The following is a 20,737-nucleotide window of genomic DNA, read 5'->3' on the forward strand; positions in this document are numbered from 1 at the left end:
ATTCCAGTCCAAGCTTTAGGGTACGCACCCTTTTTCGGATTTTGCGTATTCCACCAAAAATCCCTCCGAATTTTATCTAGTTCTTCTAAAGGTCTCTTAGGAAATTCTACACACTGCATTTGATAGCTAGGATAAGCAGACAAAGAAGATTTTATTAAAACAGTTTGCGACAACAATTTAGCCTTCCATCCATTCAGAGCTTTATAAGCTCTCTCCAAAAGGGGTTCAAAATTTAAAGCCCTATTTCTCTTAAAAAATAGGGGTGTCCCTAGGTATTTTTCATCCTTAGAAATTCTGTGAACTCAATCATCCTAGCAAGAATCTTGTAATGCTTATTATGAACAAATTTGCTAAAATACACACCAGATTTATGATAGTTAATAGTCTGTCCTGAAGAGGCACTAAAAATATCTAGCATGTTCATCAGATTCCTAACTTGACTTAAATCAGCTTTAGAAAAAATGAAACAGTCGTATGCAAACAACAAATGATATATGACGGGGCAGTTTTTATTGATTCTAACACCATCAAACATTTTAGATTTAACAGTGGAGATACATTCAAAGATAAGATCACATCATTTTTGACTGAAACCAAAATTTTTAAGCATGTGAATGACAAAATTCCATTCCATTTTATCAAAAGCCTTTGAAACCCTTCTTTTTTGATTTACTAGTCTGCATGCTATGTAAGATTTCATGAGCAATCACTATATTATGGTCTCTTGGGAATAAAAGCTGACTAATTTGGAGAGATAATCTTATCTAACACATTTTTAAGCCGATTGGCTAAAATTTTCGAAATGAGTTTATACAAGGCATTGATGAGACTAATCGGCCTGAAATCAGTTCGGGTAACAGGATTCTCAATTTTCGGAATCAAAGAAATATAATTTTCATTTATTGCACCACGCCGACCGAGTTGGAAGCTGCTCAACGTCGAGAAACAAAAATAAAACATGGGAATACTCTTTAGTTCCACACCTAATAAAGTTAATCTTGAACTTCTAACTTCTGTTTTTCACCTATGTAGATCTATAATTCGGCTGAGTATGGTAAGGTTCAGTAGGAACGTGTTTTCGCCAGTGTATGCCCGACACACCTAGTTAATAATCTGTTTGGGTGAGTGATTAAGCAATTATTCTTCTGGTAATACTATCAATATCAAGTATATAATGCAGAAACCCACTTAGACTTCGGGAAAATGGAAACTCTTCATAAGGCCCAACAAGTATCAGGTAGTTTCAATTGATATTGAGACCTGTACAAGGTTGAAAATATCAAGCATCTTTTTACAGAATGTATTTTTTCTGAAGCTATATGGAGAGGCCTAGCTTTTCCTCAAGTTTTTTTTATGATGCTGCAAACTTAAGCTTCAAGGATTGGTGTATTTCTCGGCTAAAAGATGGTAGCAATCGTGACTTTATTGCTTATGTTCTTTGGTATATTTGGAAATACAGGTGCATAGTCGTTTTTGATAACGTCAGTGTTAATCCAATTGATTTGGTTGAGTTCATTAGAAAAGATTTGCCAAACTACACTAAAAACAAGAAGTATTTTGATTCAATAAGAACTGGTGCAAGTAGTTGTGATAAAAGTCATCCGAATTGTGCTTTTACTGGATATGATTTGGAGCAAGATATTACTTATGTTTTCTTTGATTCTGCTTTTCAAAGTATTACGAAAAACTTTGCTTATTCTTGACTTTTCAGGAGGTACAGGATGGTGCTCAAGCTCAGAAGAAGCAGAGTCCAGAGCCTGCAGAGAAGCTATCAAATGGATGCAAGGATTCAGTGATGGAAGGATAATTTTCCTCAATGACAACAAGAATGTTATAAGTATGGAAATGAAGAAAATTTTTGCGGTTGATTGGAGGTCTAAAACAGTTCTGCAGCAAGCCTTAAATTATAACCAGTTGATTGGAGGTCTAAAACAGTTCTGCAGCAAGCCTTAAATTATAACCAGTTTCTTGCTAGTTCTTCTTTCGTTTTTATTAAGCGGAAATGTAATTTCTTTGCGGATAAATTAGCTAGAATCCTTAATAGACATCAGAATATGTATATTAACTCTAGGTACTGGGATAAGGTTAGAAAGGATGCTAGAATCCTTAATAGACATCAGAATATATGTATATTAACTCTAGGTACTGGGATAAGGTTAGAAAGGATGCGTGGATCCTTCCTTCGGTTATGTAAGCTAAACAATGTTTCTTCTGCTTCTTAGCTTTATAAAATGTTCCCTTAATCAAAAAAAAAAAAAATAGTTCAAATTAAAAAAAAACTGGTCCTGGTCCACCAAAACTGCCGGGACACCATCAGCAAAAAATCACTTCGGAGTGCAGATCTTTCTGCAATGCGGTATTCAGCTTCATGACACTGTTTTGCTGCAAAATCAAATTGAAGGGTTATAAATTCACATACTTTAAAATGTCTAAGTCACGCATGAATCACAATGACGAACACGAAAAGTAAAGTAAAGACCCCAAAAACTCACTTCAGATAAACTGTTGTCTCCATTTCCTAATGCTGATGCAACTAGAAAAACAAGTATGTGTGGGTTGATTTATGCACAATCCATCTTTATCATTTTTTAGGCTACCCTCAACGATGAATGATGTGCGGATTCTTTTCAAGGGAGCAATGTAACAACAACAGACACAACTAACAAGGTGCAAATTTCAAAAAAAGTTAAAGGTCTGAACTGGAGACCCTCAGTGTGTTAGACTGACGTGATAACCAACTACACCACGAAACCCGGTGGTGGCTGTCTACAAAACTTGATATAGCTACCTGAGAAGGTAATAACATTATAATGCAATATCCAAATAACATGACTAAGGAACTTTTATATTTCAAATATTAAAAAAAATGGCATGCCAGGAAAAATTGAAGCCCTATGACATAGCGACATGGGAAATGTTTGCGGAAACAAAAAAAGAAGAGAGCAACTATAATGCTATGTAACCGTAACATAGTCACTAATGAGAGTGACAATATTAAGAGCGGTTGAGCAGATAGCAGGTGAATTTGACCGAGAAGTCAGGTTTGAGAATGATTATGACATTTTTTTATTTTGTTGTAATCCAGTTGAATAGGCTAGAGGCTAAGAGAGCAATTCCAGCAAGCAATTGATGATTTAGCTATACTAAGAAAAGACCAGTGAAATGTTCTACTGCGTAAAGCTAAAAATAATTGCCATAAAATGAAAACTAATGAGAGTTAACCTGCAACCTCCAACAAGCAGCGAACACCATCCCTTGTAACAGCAGAAGCACAGGTGAAATAAAACTAAAGCCCTTATTCAATGGTCGACCAAGTACAACTTTGTCTGATATAGTGATGAAACTCTATCATGATAGAGACCGCAAGGAATTGGCATGTGCAACATAAAAACATATTTGAAGTAAGACTTCGCCTCGCGTGAAGCAGAAGAATAGACGCTTAGTATCAACTCCAGCATGAAGGCGTTCTATGCATAAAAAGTAAACACGATATCAAGAAATAGCAGCATGGAAAACTAAGTGGGGCACTAGCATACAAATGACAAATACTTAAGGACAGTAGATACTGGAATAGTAGGCGCCTCATAAGAATCATAGCTAACATGATATCTTGAAAACATACACAGGATGAAAATAATTTCATATACATATGACAAATTTCAAGACATACCTAGGGATCCTCTTCCTGGGCTATGTTCCACTATCTGAGAAGATCCAACATCCAGAAATATGCCAATCCCATTTTCTGACATAGCTAGAACAGTCCTCTGAAACATTAGTACTCACTGGTCAGGATGCTAGTGAAATGATATCAGTGGGCCAAGTGTGTGACATAATGATGTACTTTATATTAAAATTTCAGAAGCATAACAATTGTACCTAAGTTACAATCCGGTAACAACCGTGTCCAGATAGGCCAATTCTAAAATCCATATAAACACTCGGCACCAAGTCCCTGCTAATAGTTGGTATCATCAGTGGGAATGGGTCAACAATTTCCCAAAATCTACAGTGAATTTGAACATGAAAGCTGCATTTGACTAAGGTGTGTTCACAATTTGGAAATCTAGCATGCATATACAAGTTATAGCGCATTAGGTGGTGGAAAATGTGTGATATAGACAAGACAACTAGGTTGGGCAAATATCATCCTGGTGGAAAATCTGTGTATAGTTTCCTTCTAGTGAACAGGAGGCAATGCAAATACAGACATCTTTATGAACACACCCAAGATTCGCATTGCTTCCTGTTCACCATCTCAGAAGTTTTTCACCTTTCGACTACAAAACAGAGAATATGACCACCCTGCTTGAAAATTTTCACGTTATAATTTATAAACATGTCTTCGTAGCCATCTCAAATCCCTACTTTCACCATCTCAGAAACCTGGTCAACACATTTATATAGCATACTGAAATATATCTCTGGTTCTACTTCATGCCACTCCATAATCTTAATTCATTAACATAGACAACTATCATACCATTTTCCCCCAAAAACTCCAAGAAAAGAACAAAATCTGCAGTACCAGCATAATTCGGTAAACCTCTACTTTAAAATTTCAATCAGTCCATACCCAGATACCAGCAAACACCATAAATTGTTGATCTCGTAAGAGCGGTTCCAATGGGAACAAGTAAATTTGCATATTTGCCCAGCCACGTGGATGGGTAAATCCGACTTCCCACTATGATAACAAATTTTAACTAGTGGGTTCCAGCACGGAATACAAATAGTTATGCATAAGCTTGGGCCCACTAGTTAATTTTGCCCATATACCATTGTGGGAAATCAGATTTGCCCATCCACATGGCAGGGCAAATGGGTAAAGTTAATACCTCCCGCTGGAACTGCTCTAAGTCTAGCTCACCAACACTAAGTCACATCACAAATACACCATTACCAATACAAACACCATGAGAATGAAAGGAATAGAAGTTTTTTATAATCTATTGGGATTTGCACCTATGAGACAAACATCGGCTCACGATTCATAGGGTATTCAAGTACTCTAGGGAGAGCATTTGCCTCTGCGTAACTAGAGTTATTCAGCGCGCTAAGGCTAACACAAGCTTAAGCTCTTGTTTGCATATCTGGAGTTAACTGAAAACATGCAAGATGATAGCTTGTTTGATTGTCTTACAAGTCGACGGGGTGTAAAACTAACTTAGTAGCATATTCTTCAACCCTGCATAGTGATAATTTCTCTACCTGTAGTCCTAATTTTGACAATCTGACAAGTAGCATCAGAGCCTTTCATTCTCTTGTATAATACAGGTGACAACCCCAAGATCATGCTGACACAAGGAAATATATAGCCAACATGCTTATAAGCTAATTGTTTAGGTGAGACTGTAACCTCTTAGTAAACAATCAGAACGCTGTACTTACATCGTGACCTATACTTCTGTTGAACAATGTTGAAGGATATAAAATTTAAATGGTTTGACCAATTTACAAAATAACTTCAACTGATAAAGAAAGAGAGAAAAATAGCAAGAGGAGCATCAGACACAAGATGCATGCACTTTGCATGAGCTGCCATCCGTGAACAACAGCCTAATGCAGAACATGAGCCCGATGAGACAGGACTCGGGACATGGTGACATACTAGATCTCAAGAAAGTGGGACATAGAGACTGGTTATTTACTAATTTTTTGCTTTACACCCATACTAAGACGAGTGAAGTTGTTTGAGGGTACATCAAGCTTTCATGTGAGTATATGATACCGTGTCCGACCATTGTCCAAACCAAATCAAATGTGAGACACACACATGGTGTCCACAGTACAGGTGCAAGGTTGCGCAATCACCTATTTGGATGTATCCATGCTTCCTTTGTGCAAACACACTCGTTTATATTTACGTATCAACATGGTATTGACCCAAGAAAATTAACACACCTGATAAACTTGGAACATCATTCATGACTTGAATCTGCTCCAGGCTTTGAGATTCCATCAGGTATAGAAGCCTTGTAGATTGAATTAACAGAAAATTTTCCACCAACCTTAATCATGGACTCGATTTCTTCATCAGACCAATCATCTAAGGTGACTGATGAGACCTGAATTATACAAGTGAAGCAAAAGCATCATCATCAGAAAAATAACTTAAAACAGACCCTAAAGTCCTACGGTATAAAAGAATGGTTTAGCTCATGCCTCACATTTTTGCTGAAGATTGAGTCTTCTTGAGGAAGGTCATGAAGTAAATTTTAAGCAGTCAGATCAAAGTATTTAAAACATAGAATGGACAGTGAATCTAGGCTCTCATTTATACAGTCCTACTTACTAAGTTTCTATGATCCAAAAATGGGAGTGAACTAGTGAAGCATGATTCTGTTGCTGAGTTAGCTGAGCTTATTCCCAAGAGGAAGTCCTCGTGGGGTTCAATCAATTAGCTTGAGCGACCCGTGCAAATATGTGGGTGATATGCATGTGTCAATCGTGTTGCTACTTAAGATCTTTAGGCCCCAGACCTCCAAGTGTTGCTTAGTTGTGTGAAAACAGAATGACAAAATAAAGTACAGCTAAACCTAGTATATGTGAACTAAAAAATTACAGATCAATCAAAGCTACCTTTGAAATGTGAGTACCAAGACTTCGGCGCACACCACATTTCATGCATAGAAATACTGTCTCTTTGCTGAACTGAAAGTGAAGAAACAGATATATAATTGTCACCAATAATAAAAAGAAAGAAAGAAAGAAAGAAAGAAAGAAAGAAAGAAAGAAAGAAAGAAAGAAAGAAAGAAAGAAAGAAAGAAAGAAAGAAAGAAAGGAAAAAAGAAACAGTTGAACTGTTGTAATGCACAATGACGCATCATATCATCAAGATAGCAGACACAATCATAAGAACTAGAAAAGGGAATGAATAAAAAATATCTCTTGCTCATTAATTGAGAGGATATGCATCATTTGTCATATAACTTATAGCAAAGGTCCATAGATCCAGCATAATTCACTAAACCTCTACTTCAGTTTTCAATCAGTCCACATCCAGATACCAGCAAAAAATGCTTCAGAAAAAAGAAAAAAAACACCAAGCAAAAAGCAGAAATTGTTGATCTCGTGAGAGCGGTTCCAAAGGGAACTAGTAAATTTGCACATTTGCCCAGTCACGTGGATGGCAAATTAGATTAACCACTATGGTAAATAGAAAAATTTAGCTAGCAGGACCCTATGGTATCTTCAATACTATGGCATACAGCCACCATGCGTACAAGCTAATTGTTTAGGTGAGGGTACAAGCCTCCCATTTAATTAACAATGATCAGAACGCTGTACATATATCTTCACTTATACTTCTGTAGAACAATGTTGACGGAAATACAATTTAAATGGCTTCACTAACACCCAAAATATAGTTTCAACTGATAAAGAAAGAGAGGATAATAGCAAGAGGAGCATCAGATACAAGATGCATGCACTTGCATGAGCTGGTATCAGCGAACACTACGAGGAGACAGGACGCAGAGATGGTAACATACTAGATCTCAAGAAAGTAGGACATGGTAGTGAATAAATGTAAATTGGATTTTATATATATTTATCAACTACACAATAAAGATATTGTCAAGATATCTAATCTCGCACTTCATAACTTTCGACTTGGCTATTATAATAAGTGAATTTCTATTTCGAGCATCAGATACAGGATGCACGCTCTTGCATGAGCTGCATCCGTGGCCCAACCTAATGTTGAACATGATTATGGCGAGACAAGACACAGACATGTGACATACCAGATATCAAGAAGTAGGAAACCGTGCCCAATCACTGTCCAAAGACAAATGTGAGACACACACGTGTTGTCTACAGTGCAGGTGCAAGAAATGTTGAACAGACATGTGTTGTCTACAGTACAGGTGCAAGACACAGTGACTGTATCCATGTTTAATGCAAAACACATGCACAAACACACTCGTTTATATGTAAGTATCAGCATGCTATTTCACCAGGGAATTTTACACACCTGATAAACTTGGAACGTTGTTAATGACTTGAATCTGCTTCAGGCTTTGTGATTCCATCAGGTGTAAAAGCCATGTATATTGAATTAACAGAAGAATTTTCACCAACCTCAATCATGAACTCATCAGACCAATCATCTAAGGTGACTGATAAGACCTGAATTGTCCACGTGAAGCAAAAGCATCTTTAGAAAAAGAATAATTTAAACACACCCTAAACTCTTAGGGATTCAATATAACGAGATAACTCCTGTACAATAAAAAAACAGAATAGTTCCACTCATGCCTCACATTTTGCTGAAGGATTGAGTCTTATTAACAAAATCCATGAAGTAAATGTTTAAGCAGTTAGATCTAAGTACCAAAATCCATTGAGTCTTATTGTATGCAGTTTCAATGATCCAAATGGATGCGAACTAGTGAAGCATGATTGTATTGCTGAATAAGCTGAGCTGCTTCCCAAGAGGAAGTCCTTATGGGGCTCAATCAATTAGCTTGTGCGTCTCGTGCAAGTATGTGGGTGATACGCATGTGTTAACTGTGCTGCTACTCAGGGTCTTTAGATCCCAGACCTCCAAATAAAGTACAGCTAAACCTAGTATATGTGAACTACAAAATTACAGATTGTCTATTTCGCACTGAGAAAATTCAGGTTCGCTTTCAGTAGATAGAACTGTTTCGCAATGGCAAATTAATTAGGCCCAGTTTAAAGCTAGTAGCCTAGGAGTAATACTTATGAAAACAACAATGGTATAAAAGAGGTGTAATATCTTTGTTAATTTTTTCACATCCCAATTATTTCTTTGCGTTAATATTTCTCAGATTTAAATTGGGGATTTAGGATTCATTCATTCAAGAGTTACCAAATCCAGCATTAAGGGGGGTACTTCTTTCTAAGTTCATAGTGGTTGGTTTCTAGTTTTTTCAGGCATGTCTTTCCATCTGTTTAGGTTTTGAAGAACACATTTTAGAGTTCCCATTTTCATCATAGAATCACTAAGTACTTCTACTATCATTACACAAGTTAATTAGGTTTATTACTTGTTAGTTGTTAATAGAGTGAACTCTCCTTAGACATTTTGAGTTTTTGATACCATCTGAGGAAGGCTTTTCTATTCTTAATTTGGTGGCTGCATCACAATATTCTCCTTTGACAGTGCCTCTCCTTATAAAAAACAGACTGCTTCGCACCAGAAAGCAACTCTTTTCAAACAATGCTAGTGTAACCTGGGATCTAAAGTTGAGTATACCTCGACTTCTATCTAAGCATAATACCCCGATGTGATACAAGTTACAAAATCTGTTTGAATGATACTTTTGCTAAAAACAATGAAATGAACTTAAAAAGTAGTTTTAAAATGCCAAAATGCATTAGAGAAATATGGAAAAAAATTAGACAAACCAAAAATCTAAAGGTTGGGTCAATGAGATTTTACTACAAATACATAACACAACAGAACAATTATCAATCATGACAATGAATTTAACTAAAAGGAGAAACCAGCACACCTGAAACCAAATCCATGTTGCAAGTTTTGGAGACTTTGTGGTACCAACAGTTCAACCAATATTATGGGAGCTCAATGTGATATTCTTTCATGACTTTTAGGCAACCTCAGGTGCATTTGGGTGTCCACTTAGAACTTCTTTGCTGAACCAGAATCCAAGCTTCTTCCAAATCAAAACAGTCAACTTCAATTTTCTTCAATTTGCTTACCAGCTTCCATTATCCCACACACGCATTCTTATCTATTAATGAAAACAACTTCTTTCTTCTTCTTTTACCTTACAAAGAGAGTGTGAAGAGGGTCGATGATAACTTATTGGTCATGCTTAAATCTTGTTTCTTTAGGTGAGAAAAGTAGGCTACAGTTTGTCAAATGAATGCCCTGATGATATCAATGCCATGATCATGCTGCAAACAAGCACTGAATACACTAATCTACTCCACATTAGGCGCCTTAGATGCATTATTGGCGAGGTGGTCACATTAAGATTCCTGCACTTTGGGCGCCTTTGTGGTCGCCTTTAACAACACAGTTTCCGGATATCTTTAGACACTACAACCCAAATTAACTTTCTTCTCAGGATTCATCTCTATGTATATTCTAAATACTAATTCCAAATTTAACGCAAAACAAGATCTTGCAACTAGGATTACTCCAAAATCGTACTGCGGGACATCATCAAGACTTCTCCATGTATGATGACCTCCACGTATTACCCAATACCCAAGAGCCTATTGAGATGTTTTGTAGGTATTTTTGTATTCTGTACAGTAGAAGGGTTCCAACAACTAATTAACCTCAAATCACAACTATTATAAGAAAACCCTAGGTAACCATTACCAGAAGAACCAAACATATGAACAGAACAATCTGGATATTTGAGTGTACAACCCACTTCAACAGCATCATTTTCTAATTCAATCATTTCTAAACCAGCACCATAAATCTAGGCTTGAAATTATACATTTCAGAAACACTTACAAATGGACGATAAAGTTTAAAGATCGACTCATGTTGAATGCTTGATATTGCTTTAGATTTGATTTTCTAGGAGATGGAATGGAAAGCTAATAGGGTTTAGAAAACTTTACATCTCCCGTCTCCTCAGGTTTTATTGGAGCAGCTGGGCTGAGATAACAAAGTGGTGTTTACTGTTTAAACGGACTAGAAGCAGCCCGCCCGTTGTATCTGATTCATCGGGTTAAGGGCTGATTAAGTTTGCTTGACATGTAGTCGACAAATCTGACACATCAGCACTGGAACTTAGGAAATGGTTCCTGGAATTTAGAGCATCTCCAATAATGGGTGTTAATTTTTTTTTATATGGAGGTCTTATATAGACTCTTATTTGTGTGGTTTTATATACGTGGTATAAATAAAAATGCTTTGCTCACAAATCATCACCAATGATGTGGGGTGAGTCTAAATTTGTGCACCACTCTAAAATCGTGATGCGCATTACGGTTTTCAATATTCATGAGTTTTTGTACAACAAAACCGGTAATAATATCTTACCTTTCATTTTCTAATATAATATTTTATATACATCAACTGCATCCTCTATCTTATGTTTGTATTGTTTCCCCTAACATGTATATTCGTCTTTCTTCGCTTCTAGTTTTTCTTTTATTTTCTACGACATCATTAATATTGAAGTAAGCTAGTAATGAAGGGAATACATTTTACGTAAATTTCGGTACAAATTTGAAACAACCTAGGAGGATGTCAATATCTGTGTTCTTTGCAAATCAAGAATGATTTTATTCGTTTATTAAAGATACATATTCATCAATCACAAAACTTTCATAATTTACATTACCCCATTACAGAATTATAGCAAAATTTCAACATTAAATACAAAGAGTAAAGAACTCACTGAATCTGAGAAAAAAATAGTATGGTGTTTGGGAAGCACCCAATCAACTGTTTTCAAATTTTTTTATCAACTCTTTGGGTAATTTCTAAGTTAATTATGTTTATTCCTTTTTTACTTAAGAAAATTCGATGGTGAATCTTTTTAACTGATGAATCTCTCTATGTTCAAAACTACAAATCTACTCTGCTTTCACATTGAAGATTTAAGTAAAGCAGAAAACCAGATAACAAAATAGGCAAAAAAAAAAAAACGGCAAATATTAGTTCATTATAGGAGAGAAAAAAACGAGAATATATGCTTTTACCGAGACTATATGATAACACCCTTGATTCATATACTGAGCAATCATCTATACCGACCATATCCCAACTGAAAAATCATGTAATTGATTTAACCTCGTACCCCAAATTTAAGTGGACCTTTAACAAAAATCTAAATTACTCCTTATGGTAAAGAGAAGAAAATCCTAAACCAAACCCTAAACTTATCCTCCTAAATTTAAATTTTGGTGAATAAAAATTCAAATTTCAGTAATCATCGAGATGAACTTAAACAATGATGATAATGATCTTTGATTACAAATTTGAGGGTGAGAAGGAATAAAAGAACCGAGAGCAAATATTCGTATTTTAAAAAATACATTAGAAAGTAACATACTGAGCTGGTTTTCTGCTGAACTATCTTCCAATAGGGAGAGCAGGAATGTGCACCCTGATTTTAAAGGGGTGCATAAATTTACCCTCGTGTGGGGTCTCATTTTAGGATCTGATTTGTGGATAAAGGGTAAAAGTCATTTCCTTTTTTTCAATTGGTTCATAATTTTTTTTAGAAATAATAATTAAAAATATAGTTAAAAAGATGACATGGAGGTCATTCCGAAGGTCTAGATAAGATTCTCTCTAAGACTTTTCTATTTATTGTGGCACCCTTTCTATTTTATAAGACCTACTATTGGAGGTGAGTTTAATGTAAATGAGGGTTTAAAGTCCTAGGTGTCATGTGAAAATAGAATTCTCACATTGAAATGCATATTAAAAATTTGGTATATTCAATTGTCGGTCATCTGATATCGGCAACTTTATAAGTTTTAAAATTGTTGGTTGACTGAAACCGAGAGTTAAAGAGGTTTGTAAAGCCTGGGAACCAACTGACGGCTTAGTGTCTGGTTCGGCCAAAAACTGAACCGAACCGGACCATGTTCAGCCCTTCCTAAAGCCGAAGGTCTTGACTTGGTTGATTGCTTGTTGGTTAAGTCGGTCAAATTACTTGTTTCTAAAATAAATTGCGGTGGCCAAAAAAGCCAACTTACAATTGGTTTCAGTCATGGTTTTGATGCAAGATGGACTAGAAAGCAGCAGGTGAAATTTGAAAATGTGGGTCTTCCATCTACTGAGAATGTGGGTCTTCCTTAAACAAATAAAATGGTTCTACAGTCTTTGTCCACCGACCGGAGTTTTGTTCTGGCAAATCCCTAGACCCTGTGAAATTTGAGAATATGGGTCAACAGTCAACTGATTTTAGGGAACGAGATTTTTTACAGATTTTTCCTACGTGGATAACGTAACACGATCAGTTTAATTTGGATCAAATATCGGAAGCTTAAAATGCCTCGTAAACACTACTTTTACAGTAGTTACAACAACGGCGACAACGTTATTCCCTCCATTAGTTGAATTAAAAGTTTCAGATTTTTCGAAGTTAGAAGAATGGGTTGCTCCTCCTACAACACCACCTTATAATTCGTTTCCCTTACTAGGGGTTCTAGAGATCACCAACTGCCCTCTTTTAACGTCACTACTGGATTTACGGTTTTTGACTTCTCTTCAGAAATTAAAGATACACAAGTGCAACAAATTGGAGGAGTCTATACCCTTTGATCTTAGGGAATCCCTCACATTTCTTGAAGAGATGACAATTGATTCTAGGATTTATTCAAAGAGGCCTAGTCTTTGATGAAGAAGAAGAAGACACTTGATTTTAGGCTTCATCTCATCCAACTACATCTTATTCAATTACAAATAGCAACAAGTTCTCTTTATCTCTATGTGTTTTTTATATTCCGCGTATATCAATTCAACTTATTCCCAGCATGTGTTCGTCACTTAGTTTCGGGTTTACTCAGATGCAGGGGAGATGTAACTGCTTGTTGATGATTGCTACATACATTCAGAAATAGTTGGTGCATTCTTGTTATCTGTTTCCTCGTTTTACTGATAAGAGCAAGGAGTCTTCTTTCTTTCTTTTGCGGTTTCTGGCGTTTCTCTTGTCCCTGCATATGATTTTTGGTAGTTGTGGTGCAAATCTGATTGGGATGGAAGCCACCATAGTGATGTTCGATGGGTTAAAATTGTTGTTTTCGGTTTTGTTTTTATGGTGACACCCTTCCTTTCCATTAAGGATGACCATATATGATTTGCAATGAGAATACCTTTTGTAAATCCCTTCTGTTATGAATGAAATTGCTGCTCGAGAAAGTTACTAGATGCGCGTCTTTCGAATATACATGAGATGTTTTGATAAACGACTCAAATTCATCCCAAGTCATTGATGATACACCATCGGCATAAGGAAACTTCGAGACCTTAAGCAAGGAGTGAAACATCGCATACCCCATGTAACTCCAAACCCTGAATTCGACCTGGTAAGATCGCAGCACAATGTTCTAATTTGCATCCATATTATGTTCATAAGCTTGGAACAGTCGTTACATTATTGATTCATGAACATTCTAAATACAGAATATATCGAATATAAACATAATTATTTGTGAAGCTTCTTATAGATCGCGTTTGCATACAAATTACAATTTCAAACCGACATCATCCTCTTTCAATCATGGAACTTTGACTGTCACTACCAGCGTTAAATTTACGGACCTCGGATCTAGGTTTGGTCTTTGGCCCATCTATCTCCTGGATACACAGATGGTAAACAACATGTATGCTTGAGGCCCATAGAACATGTTTGTTACTCGAATTCAACTTTGTCCCTACTCTGTCTTTCCTTAGCATCTCCTATGGGTAGTCTTGTTTGGAGACCAACTCCTTCACTCCGAAGGAGAACTGGTTCGGGTTTGAAGGAGTGAACCCACAGTAGTAGACGCCTAACAATCTGCCGTTTACTAAAAGGAATTAAATCTTTTATAATAAAATAAGAATTGGAGATAAAGTTTTGTATTTAAAAATGATCTAAGAAACTGAAATGAAACATACACGGCTAACTGATTGTTGTGTATTTTCAATTTTAGTCCACATGGTTAACTGTTTGTGATGTATGACCACATGGCATTATGTCGTCTAGTGTCACACTGCTAAGCACTTATTCAATTGAAGGAGTGTATCAAAGAGTTTGAGGTGAAAGGGTGGTGAAAGGAGTGTATCAGACAGACTTCTTAGTCTTCAATCCCCAGTCTTCAAAGTACCTACACAAATAATTTGATTCTACCAATGATCGTACGGAGTCTGTTAACAATGGATGATCAAAAGTCCTATCTTCAGATCTAGATGCGATAAAGTTGAACACAAATCCTTGAACTAGTTCGAGTGACCTTATATCATAAGATAAAGATCATAGGATAAACAAGCTAGATATATCAAGGTTCAACACAACATCAATCAATTAAATCAATAATCGAAAACTAAATAACACTACAAATCTAGTTTCCCATAAACGGTACTACTAGAAGATTTGTGATCCTACAAGTCTTTAAACGAAGCGCAAGTAAGAGATTTAAGCTAATTAGGATACTCTCCTCTGATGATTATTACCAGAATACTACTAGTGGACTTTGCCATGTACCTGTGGCACAAGCTGTAGAGAATTGACTAGTCTCTTGACTTTTGTTCTACTTCAGCCTTTCTGTTTATTTAAAAGGGTCATTTGAGTCTTTTATCTTTTAGGTTAATCGACAATCAACGTTTGTGATTGGATGAGAGAGTTAGTGAGGATTGTTGAATTCTATTTATTCCCAAATGATTGTATTAACTCGGTTAGAAGGAATTTATCAAAACTCATGCTCTTTCATTTGGAAGAGAAGGTTATTGTCATGCATGTTTGAGTCGTGTCTAACTTGTTAAATCATAAGATTTGGTATCTGATTAGTCGATCATGTGTCCTGATTCATGACGGGAGGAGTTTATAAAGCACCTACAGTAAAGGACGTTGCTCAGCAGCAGAAGCTTGATGGAGAACGATTATCGGCTGTCGAAAAGGATTTATCTGATCTCAAAATTCAGATGAGTTCTCTCACAGACAATTTCAATATTCAATTTGTTGTTTTATGGAAGTATTTGGGAGCTCCAATTCCTGCTGTCTCAGCTTCCAAATTCTTTGCCAAACCAAAATTTCCAATCTGAGGATGAAACTGGAAATCCTTTTTTTGGTGAATCGAATCAGAATCATGGCTTTCATCGGACCTCAGGTAACTTTCATCGCTATCTCAAAATTGATTTTCCTAGATTTGATGGATCTCATCCTCGTGGATGGATTAGGAAATATGAACGATATTTTCACCTTAATTTTATTGAGCCGGTTAAAAGGGTTGAACTAGCTTCTATCCACTTAAAAGGCAAAGCAGATTCTTGGTTTCTAGACTATCAGGAAGGTAAACTGTTTATTGAATGGGATAAATTCGCTTTTGATGTTTGTATGAGATTTGAGGATGTTGCTTTTGAAAATTATGTGGGTGGTTTTAATAAGCTGTCTCAGACAATCATAGTCGAAGAATACTATGAACATTATGAATCTCTTAAAGCTATTATGAAGTCTAAGAACAAATCCTTATCAGACGAGTATTTTACGATGAGCTGTATTAGTGGGTTGAAGGAAGAAATTTGTAACCCAGTACAAATGTTTAAACCCAAATGTGATATTATGCATTCTATCTGGCTCGTATTCAACAAGTCTCAGTGGACTCACAGGTTAAACAATATAAACCATACATCCGCTCATTCCAACCTTCTACTAGTTCCTTCGAGCTGAGTTTAACTCGCTTGCATATTTCTCAAAATATGTGTTGGTAAGCTTTCGCTTTAACCATATATTCTTGATGAAAGTTAAAAGATGATCATGTGAAAATCTCCTGGTAACATCTTACATGATTTGTGTGAGACAGTCATTTGATGTAGACTCGGAATGTTTCGTATTGATCATTCGATCACTTGAAAATTGCTTTGAAGCTAATAGTTTATCTGAGAAAGCTATTCCAATCTTCCAAGAATGTTTCAATGGTTGAAATGATAGTTTAGAAAAATTGGATTTAAGCATAGTATTCGTACTTGCATATATGTAATCCATGTCCGGGAACCATGGTATGCATACCCGTGTGCGTACTTGTTGGTTTTGAGAAGTCCGGGAACCTTATATGCATACCGGTACGCGTACTGGCGTAAGGTTCAGGTCCGCGAATTTCTGCTAAGTTTGGAAGGTATGCATACGAGTTCGCGTACTGGCGAAACCCAAACTTAGTCCGGCTACTTAGGTACGCGTACCCGTATGCATACTTACATGGATAATGTTCTAAAATCGGTTTTTTCATGAACTAATACATTTATATATTAAGGAATGAAATCTTTTGCAAACCGTGGCTATAATGTTCATGACTTCATTTATATGAATCAAAATCGATTTTGCTTTAATTGTGTCTTGTATACTTCTACGAAAATATAAACAATTGAACAACTCTAGAACTAGTTTAATATGAGTCATTTGAACTAGTTATTGTTAAGATGAATATGGTTGATCTGAAAGTGTTCATATGGCTAACTTCGGTTAACTATTGTTGAGCCAATAAGGTGTACACGTTTAGGTACGGTTACTCATATCTAAATGAAGGTATATTTCATTTTTGTGTAACAAGCTAAGTTCGATCTAACAGTTGGAAGATATTAGCTTGAGTCTATTCAGGTTTTCATCTAACGGTGAATATTGAATGCTTTGTTACCAAGGTAACATTGATTGCAAACCCTGATTTGAAGATTATATAAAGGAGAACTCTAGCAACTGGGAAACCTAATCCCCACACCTTCTGTGTGATCTTAGTTGCGACTAGAATCGATTCTCCTTTAACCTTAGGTTATTCACGAAACCTTGTAGGTTAACGACTTGAAGACTTCATTGGGATTGTGAATCTAGGCCCAACTATTTTCTCTTTAGTTGCGGGATCTGATCTTGCTATTTCTATCGTATTGAGTACTATCTTCTTTAAGATTGGATCGAGTATTCTCCGATAAGCAAGATAAAAAGTAGTCACAAACATGTTCGTCTCAGCGTTTGTGATTCCACAATATCTTGTTTCTCTACCATACGATTAAGATTATTGTGAGGTGGTTGATATTTCTAGGTTGTTATTCGGGAATATAAGTCTGGTATATCAATTGGTTCATGTTCACCTTGATTTATCAAAAGACGGAACAAAACTCATAAGTTTATCTATGAGAGACAGATTTATCTATACAATAGACTTTTCTGTGTGAGACAAATTTTTTTATCAAGACTTTGACTTTGGGTCGTAGCAACTCTTAGTTCTTGTGAGGTCAGCTAAGGGAATCAAGTGCGTAGAGTCCTTCTGAGATTCAGAGACATAAGGAGCGCAACTGTACCTTGATCAGTGTGAGATTGGTTAGGGCTCAACTGCATTCCAGTCTGAAGTTAACTTGGAGTAGGCTAGTGTCTGTAGCGGCTTAATATAGTGTGGTGTTCAAATCTGGACTAGGTCCCGGGGTTTTTCTGCATTTGCGGTTTTCTCGTTAACAAAATTTCTGGTGTCTGTGTTATCTTGTTTTCCGCATTATATTTTGTTATATAATAGAAATATCACAGGTTGTGCGTAGTTCAATCAATTAGATAATCCAACCTTTGGTTGTTGATATCAATTAATTGACACTTGAACTTTGGTCTTTGGTACCGTTCAAGTAGTTTCACATAATAATCAGGCTCACGGTTTTTATTTGTTTGATTTGCTGATTACATTGTGAAACAAAGATACAACTCTTGGATATATTTCCATTGATTGAGTCTGACTGTCTAGTTGATTCTCTTGGAATTATATTGGAGTTTTCCATACATATTGCTAAGAGAAATATTGGGTGTGGTTGTTGTACCCCCGCTTTTTCAGTTGTACAACGGTTGTTTTTGTCTTGTAATTTTTGCATATATTTGGATATAAATTATTTAAGTGGAAGAATTCCATATGAGACAAGAAGTTTTCGCAGGATGAAATATATGTAAGAAGTCTTTGTATTGTCCTCTTTGGTACTTATTATTTTTGATGTTTTATGTTTGATCTTGTTCATGTGTGAAGTGCCTTTTTTGTTGTTTGACACTTTCTAGGGATATATATGGAAATACTAATTAACTTAATTATTAAAATATGCACTCTCATGTGTTATAAAATATAATAAATCAAAGAATCAAAAGAATAATTTATTTTATTACATACGGATTAATATTCATAAGATTGCAAAAGTGAAATGATGTTTTGTTGAATCATACATATGTATCCTTATAATTAGTGATAACTAAAATAATACCAAAAAAATATTATGTTTTGAAAGTTTTGTATGTAAACTCTAATTACTAGTTTCAGACATATGTAAACACCAATTTCTTCCAATGGGATTGAAAGCTTTGCAAATTGGGAAAAACAAAACATAAAAAGTAAGAGAAGATTTTGAAATTACTGGATTCAATAGATAGTTAATTTCACTCTTCCACATGTAATATTTCAGTTATGTATGTTCAAAATTTTATTCGATCAAAGTTGATTTGAATTTTTTTTTTTGGTCCATCACAACCTTGAGGTTCTTTTAATCGATTGTGGGGGTTCTATGCACTGATCCATTATCAACTCGTCGAATTTTTGATTTTTGTATTGCAAGGTCTTCAAGAAACTATTCCACGAGTTATAATTATAGTTTCCAAATTTTATATTACTATTCAGCGTTGTTGGTGTTTAGGATGCAACTTTTTAGTTGGTGAGAAAAACTGGGCTACCCTTTTGTCAAATATGTGCCAAGATTAAGCTCACTTAATTATTAGTATATATTTCTTTAACGAAGTGGGGAAAAGGAGATTTACTTCACTTTCATTATAAAAGAAAATTTTCATGAAAGTAGATTGATTTGATTACTACCGTCATCAGGCTCATGATCGTCGAGTTATTAACATTTTTATGTGTATGATTGCCTCAATTTTGAAGATTTCAACCGCTAACTTGTATAATAAATATAGGGTTAAGTTGAAAAATCATAGTCCACTCTATACCCAAGTGATAAGGTTTTTGATTTGTTGTAATAGTAAGATTCGAACTCTAAGACTTGTGAAGATTAAATTTAAAGATTTAATGAAAATAATAGACAAAAGCGAGAATTACTGGGACGAGGAGTTTACCGAATTCATAACATAAGGCTCAGTTATTTATTCTCAACAATTATCACTCAATAATTAAAACAACATGGACTCTTATTTTTGCCAAGGTAGATTCTCAAAATATTAGTTATAAATCGTAAGCATGGGACATCAAACATTTTAAGCAAGTATGACCCATCAAATAAAATGATAACTAATTAATTCAAATCATAATTCTATTTAATTAGTGCAAAAGTAAAATAGGGAATAAAATAAGTTCACCCATGTATAAAGTTCGGCTTCCTCCGTCGACCCAGTGTCGGGGTTTAGCTTCTCATGATGAAAACACACTCAAAAATATAATCCATAGCTCAAATGGTATTTTTATTAAAGAAAACTAATAATACAATGAACCTGCAACGCTGGAAGATCGTTACAAAAGTCACCGTTACAAGAGCTGTTGCAAATTCAAATTAAGCGTACCAAAATGACTGTTACGAGAACTGTTTATAAACGACAGTTCTCTGCGACAGTCAGTGGACGTCACTGTTTTCTTCTTCTTCTTCTCTGCAGCAGCAGAGAAGTTTCTCTGCGACTCTCGATTTTTCTCCCCAAACACTCGATACCCCTTCTATGAGTCCCCAGCTCCCTTTTTATACTTCACAGCACCTAAAATATTTCCGGTTTAATGCAAAATATACTCCATTATTCTTTAAGGGAATAATTCCCTTTTCTTCTTTGCTGCATGCTTCTACCGTTGTCAAACCTTCCTGTTTTATCTTCTACACGTTCCAAGCATAATACAAACTGAGTCAATTGCCCCTAAACACCCGCCGTCCTCTGAGTCGCACACACCAATCTCGGGATAAAATAATTAAAACCCGAGATACCCCGTTTCATAAAAATCCATGTCACAACTCTCTTCTCGCGAATTTAAAAAACTTACCATCCCTGTTTGGTCGCAACAGGGAGGTATCACTCCAAAACAAGCAACAAATCTGACTAAATAACGCTGAAATTCAGTGCAGCAA

General features: G+C 35.7%; 1 long non-coding RNA gene across 4 annotated transcripts; it reads right to left on the reverse strand.

The window, feature by feature from the left end:
- Positions 1-1,949: 1,949 nt before the first annotated feature.
- LOC113348060 lies at positions 1,950-10,543 on the reverse strand. 4 transcript variants are annotated; one of them, XR_003359451.1, is made up of 8 exons: positions 9,486-10,543; positions 7,979-8,133; positions 6,583-6,654; positions 5,905-6,068; positions 3,880-3,955; positions 3,671-3,767; positions 3,223-3,467; positions 1,950-2,382 (listed from the first exon to the last, which is right to left on the reverse strand). It is a non-coding gene; the product is annotated as an uncharacterized LOC113348060 (long non-coding RNA). The 4 variants fall into 4 exon arrangements; XR_003359450.1 differs by having other exon boundaries at positions 3,880-3,958; XR_003359449.1 differs by lacking the exon at positions 3,880-3,955 and having other exon boundaries at positions 3,230-3,467.
- Between the last annotated feature and the right edge of the window lie 10,194 nt (positions 10,544-20,737).

This window comes from Papaver somniferum, chromosome 2, assembly GCF_003573695.1.
Source record: "Papaver somniferum cultivar HN1 chromosome 2, ASM357369v1, whole genome shotgun sequence".
Lineage (NCBI taxonomy): Eukaryota > Viridiplantae > Streptophyta > Magnoliopsida > Ranunculales > Papaveraceae > Papaver > Papaver somniferum.